The following is an 11,164-nucleotide window of genomic DNA, read 5'->3' as shown; positions in this document are numbered from 1 at the left end:
TTACTTTCCATGTTAGAGCTCATTTTATTACTTCTCTTCAAATCACATTAATCATGGAATGGAAACACACAGCAACAGAACATACCAGCGTGACTTCAAACACTTCGTTACAGGAAATGTTCAAAATGTCCTCCGTTAGCAAGGGTACATGCATCCACCCTCCGTCGCATGGAATCCCCGATGAGCTGATGCCGCCCCGGAGAATGGCGTATTGTATCACAGCCGTCCACAATATGAGCACGAAGAGTCTCTACATTTGGTACCGGGGTTGCGTAGACAAGAACTTTCAAATGCCCCCATAAATGAAAGTCAAGAGGGTTGAGGTCAGGAGAGCGTGTAGGCCATGGAATTGGTCCGCCTCTACCAATCCATCGGTCACCGAATCTGTTGTTGAGAAGCGTACGAACACTTCGACTGAAATGTGCAGGAGCTCCATCGTGCATGAACCACATGTTGTTTCGAACTTGTAAAGGCACATGTTCTAGCAGCACAGGTAGAGTATTCCGTATGAAATCATGATAACGTGCTCCATTGAGCGTAGGTGGAAGAACATGGGACCCAATCAAGACATCACCAACTATGCCTGCCCAAACGTTCACAGGAAATCTGTGTTGATGACGTGATTGCACAATTGCGTGCGTATTCTCGTCAGCCCACACATGTTGATTGTGAAAATTTACAATTTGATCACGTTACTGACGAAACTAAAATGAGCTCTAACATGGAAATTAAGCGTTTCCGGACACATGTCCACTTAACATATTTTCTTTATTTGTGTGTGAGGAATGTTTCCTGAAAGTTTGGCCGTACCTTTTTGAAACACCCTGTAGATACTTCATCCATCCTGGGAATTGAGAATTTCGACGATTTTGAGCTGTTATCGAAACCGATTCTGGCAAGATATCAAAATATGTGACATAAATGGCCGTATCTTTTGACTGTATTGACATAGAAGCTTAAATTCTTTACACCACCAAGGGACGGTGTTCGTCACATACACTTCAACCTGATACGTCTACCAAATCCTGAAAAAGAGGTCTTAACACATGGACAGGCAGTCGGATAACACGACAAAAAGTTTTTTCGTATGGTGTAATTACAAATTTAACAGTCCACGGATTTTTTTCCCCTTTACTTGTGGTGTAAAACCTTGTTTCTTCACAAATTTCATAATTCTAGGTCAACGGGAAGTACCCTATAGCTTTTGATGAGTGTGTTAGTGAGTATCAAAATGTTACAGAAAAGGCCGCGTCTCTTGATTCCATTGACGTAGAAGCTTAAATGTTTTACACCGCAAAGAGACCTTAGACCTTAATTTCCACTTGATATGTCTACGAATTCTTCAGAAAAATGGGTCTTAACAAACGGACATATGAATAAAATATGACAAAAAATAATTTTTTCGTGTGAGATGATTACAAATGAACGGTATTCGGATTTTTTCCTTAGTTACAGTGTACAATCTTGCACCTTGACGAATTTTGTGATTCTAGGTCAATGGGGAGTAAGTACCCTATAGGTCCTGACGAGTGTGTTTTGCGACTATCAAAATATATGATTGCATTGACTAACAAGCTTAAATTTTTTACACCACCAAGGAACCATAGGCCTTAGTATGTGGCATAAATTACAACTTTGTTATGTCTACCCGTCCCTTAGAAGAAGGGTTTTTAATAGTCGGACAGACAGACAGACGGACAACAAAGTGATCTTATAAGGATTATCGCCCTCGGCAACTCATGCAATTGCGCGTAACATGGGGACGAATCAGATAAATGTTAGAAATGTCCCTCATGTGCAATTTTTAATCTGTGTCACTTATATTAAAAAGAATTAACATAAGTGAGAGGACAAACACATGGGTAACACAAGGGCTTGAAAAATCAGCGACCACCCTTAGAAACCTAAGCAAACATGCTAAAATAAATACAACAATAAAACCATACTATAGAAAATATAGAAGGATCTACAGGAAAGTTTTACCGGCAGCAAAAAGGCTAAGCAATGATTCATACATTAATAATGGAAGCAATAAATCAAAATCGATTTGGAAGGTTAGAAACAATAGCACAGGAAAATGTAAAACCAAGACCCATAATTTCAAAATTAAAAGTGAGGGTAAAGCGATAGAAGATGCTCAACAGGTAGCCAATATATTCAATGAACATTATGTGAACATAGCACCGAACCTAATTAACAGTCTGTGCAATTCAAACAACAAAAACATAAAAGTACCAACTTGTGAAAAGACAATGTTTCCGTACCCAGTAACAGAATGAAGTTACAAATGCTATTAATAAACTAAAAAATAAAATGTCTTGTGGTATTGACGGAATTCCAGACAAGGTAATCAAACATAGTTCTACCAGTATAGATAATCACACAACTGACATTATTAATAGTTCTTTCAGAACAGGGGTGAACTCTCCATAATAAAGCAACTTCACAAAAAGGACAGTACAGCTGACATAAATAATTATAGGCCAGTGTCATTATTGTCAGGTTTCACTAAAGTAATTGAAAGACTAATGTATGAAAGGCTAGCCAACTTCCTGAATAAAAATAGAACACTGGCTAATGGTCAAAATGGGTTTAGAAAGAACAGATCCACTGAAACGGCAGTCTTCCAATTCATGAAAATGGTTCTAAATGCCTTGGAGAAGAACGAATTAAGCTGTGGAATATTCTTAGATTTATCTAAAGTATTTGATTTAATCAGCCATGACTTATTGCTATGAAACTAGAATGTTATGGGGTCCGTGGACTTGCCTTCAAATGGTTCAAGTCTTATCTCTCTGATAGAAAACAGAAAGTACAAATATGCCATGAAGGCAAAGAGTTTCTTTCAGATTAAAAAAAAATAGCTACAGAGTGTCCCAGGGTTCTGAGTTAGGCCCTCTGTTGTTCTTGGTGTACATAAACGATTTGCCAAACCATCTGACAGCTGCAGAAACGGTGATGTTCGCTGATGACACTAGCATTTTTATAAAAGGATACACTGAGGACAGCAGAGTGTCTCTAGGACAATAAATGAGACAGGAAAATGGTTTAGTGATAATGCTTTGATCATAAAAAAGGATAAAACGGTATTGATGATTCCAGTAATATTAAAAGTAAAGCTATAAGAAGAGTAAAAGCTGACTTAGGGAACTATGTTATTGCACAAGCTCCATACACAAAATTCCTCAGTATATGGGTGGATTAAAACTTGAGATGGGAAAAGCAGCTAGAAGTTTTGAGTAAAAAATTAAGTAAATGCTGCTATGTGCTAAGAATGCTTCGGGAATACTGCAACCCTCAATCATTGCTATGTGCCTATCACGCTTACATGAACAGTTTGCTTAGATATGGTGTGATCTTCTGTGGAAATACAGGTACGGCAAAACAAGTTTTCAAACTTCAAAAAAGAGCTATTAGAATAATGAAAGGGATTCCCTGAAGAGTGTCATGCAGGGAAATATTTAAAGAATTTAAAATATTGACTCTTCCTAGCTTAAACATCTATGAATGTGTATGCTTTCTGAAAACTCATCAGGAATTTTCAACATTAAATAATCAGGTTCATAACCATGAAACAAGGAACAGGGATGATTTTCACAGAGACATCCACAAAGGAGTGTTGTACCAAAAAAGTGTAAACTACCAGCCCAAAATACTTTTTAGTGCATTGCCTTCTATAATAAAGAAAATTAAAGAATTTCATAAATTCAAGGTAGATCTTAAACAATTTTTACTAACACATAGTTTTTATAGCATTGAAGAATATCTGAACAGGGAAAAGTAATATTATTTATATATACTGATATAAAATATTTGTATTTATTATCCAAGTTTTAGAAACAAATTAAGGATAAGAAACTGTATTGTAATTGACTACATCCATACAATGTATATTATTAACGGACGAATAAAGAGATCGATTGATTGATTGATTGATTGACATTCCGTCCTATGTGCTGTTTGCAGATCAAGAAATGTTCGCGAGTGATTGGATCTTCAACATCCACAATTCACACGTTTTGAGTGAGGCTAATCGACATGCCGCATTTGCGGTTCTACGTGAATGTGTGGGAAGATGTTATTGGTGACTATTTAACTGGACCATACCTCCTTGCCTAGGCCATTAAATGAGAGACATTACTACAATTTCCTCGCCAGAGCATTGCCAGAGTTGCTGATGTGCCACTCGCAAGACAGCGCGTCGTGGTTTCAGCATGACGGGGGGCCAGCACATTTCAGTCATCCTGTGCGTCGATTCTTGAGCCGACAGTTTCGACAAGAGTGGGTTTGCAGTGGTGGTCCTGTACCATGGCCTACTCGATTCCTTTATTTGATCGCTCTCGACCTTTTTTTTGTGTTATGAGAGATGTGCAACCTTGTTTGCAAAACCTCTGTTGAATCAGGGGAGGATCTGGTTGCCCGGGTAGTAGCAGCAACAGTAGGACTTAAGGACACTCCTGCAGTCTTTGACCATGTTAGACAGAACGTGATACATCAGTGTAACATCTGTTTACAAGTCAATGGAGGCATTTTTGAACAGCTACTGTAATTGAAGTAATTTTGTTATGTTAGTGTTGTTGCCCTTCGGTAATAAAGAATTAAAACTTGTTTGTGCAACTTTTTGTTCTCACAGGGAAACACATTAGAAATACTTTTTTCACTATCCCAAGCAACCTTACAGAGTTTTTTACTTTAATTAGTTTTCACCTATAGGCAACACCCTCTACCGGTTTCGAACATTCTCCTAGGAAAATGTCATAGTAGAGGAAATATTTGTTTCCGTGTCCCGTAAATATTTACACTATCTCCACATAGCTATAACAGTGTTATCAAAAGCAGTGACGCTGGTTCCCACAACTACGCTATTTTAAAATGTATGAGCGATTGAAGATTATGTAAAATGGCAAGGGATTTAAGGGGAGTTGGAATGCCCTATCTCGCCAATGTTAAATTTGCTAACTTTGTGTACCTTTTTCTTTGGAACTATTATCTTCAGAACTTTGAAATTCTGGCAGAGGTTTTCAGCATATATTGTGAGCCCACTGAACTAGAACCAATGTTTTCTTTTTGTTGGTATAGTATTTATGAATTTTTTACCATTAAGCCATTTTTTATTGGAAAAAGTATAACATAAACTTCCCTAGTTCAGAGAATAAGCCAGTTCTTGTCATGATTCTAGTTCAGTGGCCTCTTTGAACTGTTTTGCAGCATTTCTGAAAATTTGAATGTTGTTGGTTGAGTGGTTTATGAGATAAAGGTACATGTAACACTAAAAATGTCAAATGCCAGAAAATGCGATTAAAGTAATTTATTATGAAAATTCACAAATACCTTTTATTCTATTATCAAAAGTGTCCAGCAGAGTAATCAGGGTCATCTTCTAGTTCTTCTTCTTCACCTAGAAGCTTTCTTCTCCTTGCTGCCCTTGCTTTTTTTGTATTAAATTCAGCTGCATACTGAGCCTTCCTTACTCGCACGCTGTCCAGAAGCTGAAGACCTCTGATGGTGTTGATACCAGGAGCAATGCCGAGCCTTGCCATGACCTTTAGCCTACCCATATGACCATCATTGAATGAAATAACAGCATCACTGACTCCCCATTTCAATGTTTTTATCCCAACAAATACATTCTTAGGTACACGAGTCCAAATGAGGTTGTTGAACGACTCGTTTTGATTCTGGGTACAACCATGAAGACATTTTCGCAGAAGATCAGGATGCCCCAAGTCTCTATATATTGGTTTAATTACTTCCATAACAGCCAATGGAATATAATTTTTATGGTGATAAGGATCCCCAGTAGCTTGAGATTTTCTATAATTGCACCATGACTGAGGACCATCTGGACAAGCAAAATGTTGAGGATTATCATCAGTTGATGATCGATGTAAATATGTGGCCCATACAGCTTGTCTCATTTCCTGCAAATTATTTGCATTATTTCTTATTGCCATACCATAGTATTGTTGTAATTCATTTATAATTTTATCTGACAGGCGACCTCTAATGGTTTTACCATCTGACAAAATTTTGTCCTTCAGATTCTGTTTCAGTTTCCTTAGACGAGTGCCCATTCGTTTCTGAACATGACCGACACATTCTAGTTTAGTTATTGTCTTATTGACATATGGCATGGATTCTGTAACACTTTTGTATGCCTTGGAGTCCCCATCTCCAAGGAATTTTGTGTAAAATACTCCCCGTTCTTTTTCTGATCTGCTAAACATTTTCACAGCAGCGGCAGCCTCCATGCCTCCACTCGTACCTTCATAATTCTTGCTACATATGTGAGCTGCTTCTATCTTACCAGATGCACAATGGTAACAATGTTTAGTGAGCACTTCATAGTCCAAAACTTTACCGCTGTCCACACTAGTAACAGTAGCAACAGCATTTTTGGATGTGTGACCCCTTTTCTGCCAGGTTCCATCAAAAGCAACAGGGATATCTGGGTTTCCTTCATTTATATATTTTGCTTCACTGGCAGCAGCTTTCATTGATAAATCTGCTACAGACTGAACAGCATCTCCTATCACTTCAGTGTAATTGTCAATTTTAGCAGGTGGAGGTGGAAGATTCATTATGGCACAAAATGTTTGAGCAGCAGTATGTCCTTTACCAATTGCTCTCATTGCATACATTAGCCTGATATTACTCTCAAACAAATTGCTACTGCATGTTTTAGAGCTCCAAAAACAGGTCTCATTTTCACAACTGGCACAAACTATAGCAATTTTGCAGGAAAGTCCTATAGATTTTGTTATGTTCATATCAAAAGAACCTCCACAAAGATTACAACACAAACATTTCTTCATAAACTCAGTAAAAACAGGAAAGTCGACTAAAACATATTGTTCATTAGAAGCTTCATCTGTAATTTCACTTGCACAGTTTGATAACTTCTTTTTTGATGCACTGGTGGGCGTGTCTCCTTCACACATCTCAGCTGTACAAACGTCAGAACTTTCACCAGCATCAACAGGTGCTGAAGCAGAATCACTTGAACAAACGTTATTTGTAAATCTATTACCGCGAAACTTTCGCTTTTTAAATAATGATGCACTCCTAGGCATCGTAGAAACTACGCACTCACCACTGAAAGTCAAAACAAGACAGATAACAAACTCCAAATGAGCGACAAACTAAACTCGAGGCTCAAAACAAACACTCACAGATCAAAAACTGAACAATAAACACAGCTAGTCGTAAAAACAATGGTACCTATGGAAGGATCAAAGATTCTACAACTGAAGAGTGAAATCCACAGCCTTCTATATGTAATGTTTTCGGAAATGCGAAGATTTAAATGTGTACAAATCACAAGATGGGTAACTTTGCTGGGCGCACATGTAATTTTGAAAAATTAAATAAAAATACTTCCAATTGGAATTTCTTAACAAATTTTGCACCATTTTAAGCAGAAAATTTCAAATTAAGTTATAAGGTTAAAAACTGAAAATGTGAATTTTTTCCATTTTCCGGCATTCCAACTCCCCTTAAGTATAGCACTTGAATAGGTATGATTAAAAGAATTAAAGTCTCCACTTATCTTATTGTAATATTACCGCATTCTCTTTAGAAACTAAAAACTTTAACAAAGCGTCAATCTGTGACAGAAACACAAAAAAAAAAAAAAGCTGGAGCCTTTTAATTGTGACTGCAGCACCACTTTTAACTTTCGATGAATTTCTACTTGCACGATAGAGGCTTTAAAATGTGAATCAATGCCTGTGGTATCTGTACGTCTGCTTGGTCTGCTTGCAAAGTTACAACTCGAAGTTTAACTCAACTCTTCAGATTGGTTGGTGCTGCCTGAATAACTCTGTAAAGTGAAGTCCTTATTCCGCAGGGCTATACCGAAACGAAAAGAACTACACAACCACGTTCAGTGGAGAAATGGCTCGCAGCCAGCCATATTGCGACACAGAGGCGATTCATCACCGGCGATTCATTTGATAGCTTGAGAATTACAAGCGATCCATCGCTGCGATCTATGCACGATTATGCTATCTGCTGCTTACACAACAAATTATTATTATTATTATTTTGGTGTTCAGTGCTACTGCGTCATATAGACAAAGCACGTAAATACACTGAAGCGCCATAGAAACTGGTACAGGCATACGTATTCAAATACAGAGATATGTAAACAGGCAGAAGACGGCACTGCGGTCGGCAACGCCTGTATAAGACAAGTGTCTGACGCAGTTGGCAGATCATTTACTGCTGCTACACTGGCATGTTATCAAGATTTAAGTGAGTTTGAACGTGGTGTTACAGTCGGAGCACGAGCGATTGGACACGGCATCTCCGAAGTAGCGATGAAGTGGGGATTTTCACGTACGACCGTTTCACGAGTGTCCCGTGAATATCAGGAATCCGACATTGCTGCGGCCGAAAAATGATTCTGCAAGAACAGGACCAACGACTACTGAAGAGAATCGTTCAACGTGACAGAAGTGCAACCCTTCCGCAAACTGCTGCAGATTTCAATGCTGGGCCATCAACAAGAGTCAGCGTGCGAAACACTTAACGAAATATCATCGATATAGGCTTTCGGAGCCAAAGACCCTCTCGTGTACACTTGATGACTGCACGACACAGAGCTTACCCCTCGCCTGGGACCGTCAACACCGACATTGGACTCTTGATTACTAGAAACATGTTGCCTGATCGGACGAGTTCTCGTTTCAAATTATATCGAGCGAATGGACGTTTACGGGTATGGGTTGAACCCCATGAATCCATGGATCTTGCATGTCAGCAGGGAACTGTTCAGGCTGATGGAGGCTCTGTAATGGTGTGGGGCGCGTGCAGTTGAATGATATGGGGCCCCTGATACGTCTAGATACGGCTCTGAAAGGTGACACGTACGTAAGCATCATGTCTAATCACTTTCGTCCATTCATTTCCATTGTGCATTCCGACGGACTTGGGCGATTCCAGCAGGACAATGCGACACCACACACATCCAGAACTGTTACAGAGTGGCTCCAGGACACTCTTCTGAGTTTAAACACTTCCGCTGGCCACCAAACTCCCCAGATACGAACATTATTGAGCATGTCTGGGATGCCTTGCAACGTGCTATTCAGAAGAGATCCCCACTCCCTCTTACTCTTGCGGATTTAGGGACAGCCCTGCAGGATTCACTGTGTCAGTTCCCTCCAGCACTACTTGAGACATTATTCGAGTCCATGCCACGTCGTGTTGCGGTACTTCTGCGTGCTCGGGTGCGCCCTACACGATATTAGGCAGGTGTACTAGTTTCTCTGGCTCGTCAGTATAATTACACTACTGGCCATTAAAATTGCTACACCACGAAGATGACGTGCTACAGACGCGAAATTTTCAGCGCATTCACACAATGTTGGCACCGGTGGCGACACCTACAACGTGCTGACATGAGGGAAGTTTCCAGCCGATTTCTCATACACAAACAGCGGTTGACCGGCGTTGCCTGGTGAAACGTTGTTGTTATGCCTCGTGTAAGGAGGAGAAATGCGTACCATCACGTTTCCGACTTTGATAAAGGTCGGATTGTAGCCAATCGCGATTGCGGTTTATCGTATTGCGACATTGCTGCTCGCGTTGGTCGAGATCCAATGACTGTTAGCAGAATATGGATCGGTGGGTTCAGGAGGGTAATACAGAACGCCGTGCTGGATCCCAACGGCCTCGTATCACTAGCAGTTGAGATGACAGGCATCTTATCCGCATGGCTGTAACGGATCGTGCAGCCACGTCTGAGTCAACAGATGGGGACGTTAGCAAGACAACAACCATCTGCACGAACAGTCGGATTATCAGCTCGGAGACCATGGCTGCCGTTACCCTTGACGCTGCATCACAGACAGGTGCGCCTGTGATTGTGTACTCAACGACGAACCTGGGTGCACGAATGGCAAAACGTCATTTTTTCGGGTGAATCCAGGTTCTGTTTACAGCATCATGATGGTCGCACCCGTGTTTGGCGACATCGCGGTGAACGCACATTGGAAGCGTGTATTCGCCATCGCCATCTGGCGTATCACCCGGCGTGATGGTATGCGGTGCCATTGGTTATACGTCTCGGTCACCTCTTGTTCGCATTGACGGCACTTTGAACAGTGGACGTTACATTTTATATGTGTTACGACCCGTGGCTCTACCCTTCATTCGATCCCTGCGAAACCCTACATTTCAGCAGGATAATGCACGACCGCATGTTGCAGGTCCTGTACGGGCCTTTCTGGATACAGAAAATGTTCGACTGCTGCCCTGCCGGCACATTCTTCAGATCTCTCACCAATTGAAAACGTCTGGTCAATGGTGCCGAGCAACCGGCTCGTCACAATACGCCAGTCACTACTCTTGATGAACTGTGGTATCGTGTTGTAGCTGCATGGGCAGCTGTACCTGTACACGCCATCCAAGCTCTGTTTGACTCAATGCCCAGGCGTATCAAGGCCGTTATTACGGCCAGAGGTGGTTGTTCTGGGTACTGATTTCTCAGGATCTATGCACCCAAATTGGGTGAAAATGTAATCACATGTCAGTTCTAGTATAATATATTTGTCCAATGAATACCCGTTTATCATCAGGGTTTCTTCTTGGTGTAACAATTTTAATGGCGCTCTCCGACTTTGTGAGTTCAGTATTCCTCCTATGAAATCCTCACACGGTACAATCAGCAGCGTTGTGATTCAGCACGAATTGAACAGCTCAAGCAGCTTATGACACAACTCAAAAAAAAAAAAAAAGAAAAAAGAAAAATAACTCGGGCTCTGCTCGAACTTTCTATCGCCCCGTAATTTAGCGACTACTATTGGCACTGTTTCCACGTGTATTAATGCTAGTGCGCAGGGGATTGCTTCCTCACTCTTGTCCAGTCTGCGGATATATACACTTTCGCGTGTATGTTACGACGTGAAAGCCGGGTGACGCATATGTCTGGCCGGCTCTCGAGCGAGCCGATGACAAAACTGTAATTACACCGCGAGGTTTTGAGGGCTACGCATGCACAAGTGACAAAATTGCCACTCTCCGTGCATTCTCCTCTCCCATTTGCTTTCCGACTATTGACACAGCAACACACAAACACGGTATCCGCGTCTTCGCAAAACGTGACTGTGCACGAAGACGACATCGGTAATGACATTCTTATACAAGTGGAAAAAAGACC

Source organism: Schistocerca serialis, chromosome 4 (genome assembly GCF_023864345.2).
Source record: "Schistocerca serialis cubense isolate TAMUIC-IGC-003099 chromosome 4, iqSchSeri2.2, whole genome shotgun sequence".
Classification (NCBI taxonomy): domain Eukaryota; kingdom Metazoa; phylum Arthropoda; class Insecta; order Orthoptera; family Acrididae; genus Schistocerca; species Schistocerca serialis.
Note: the sequence above shows the minus strand (reverse complement) of the source record.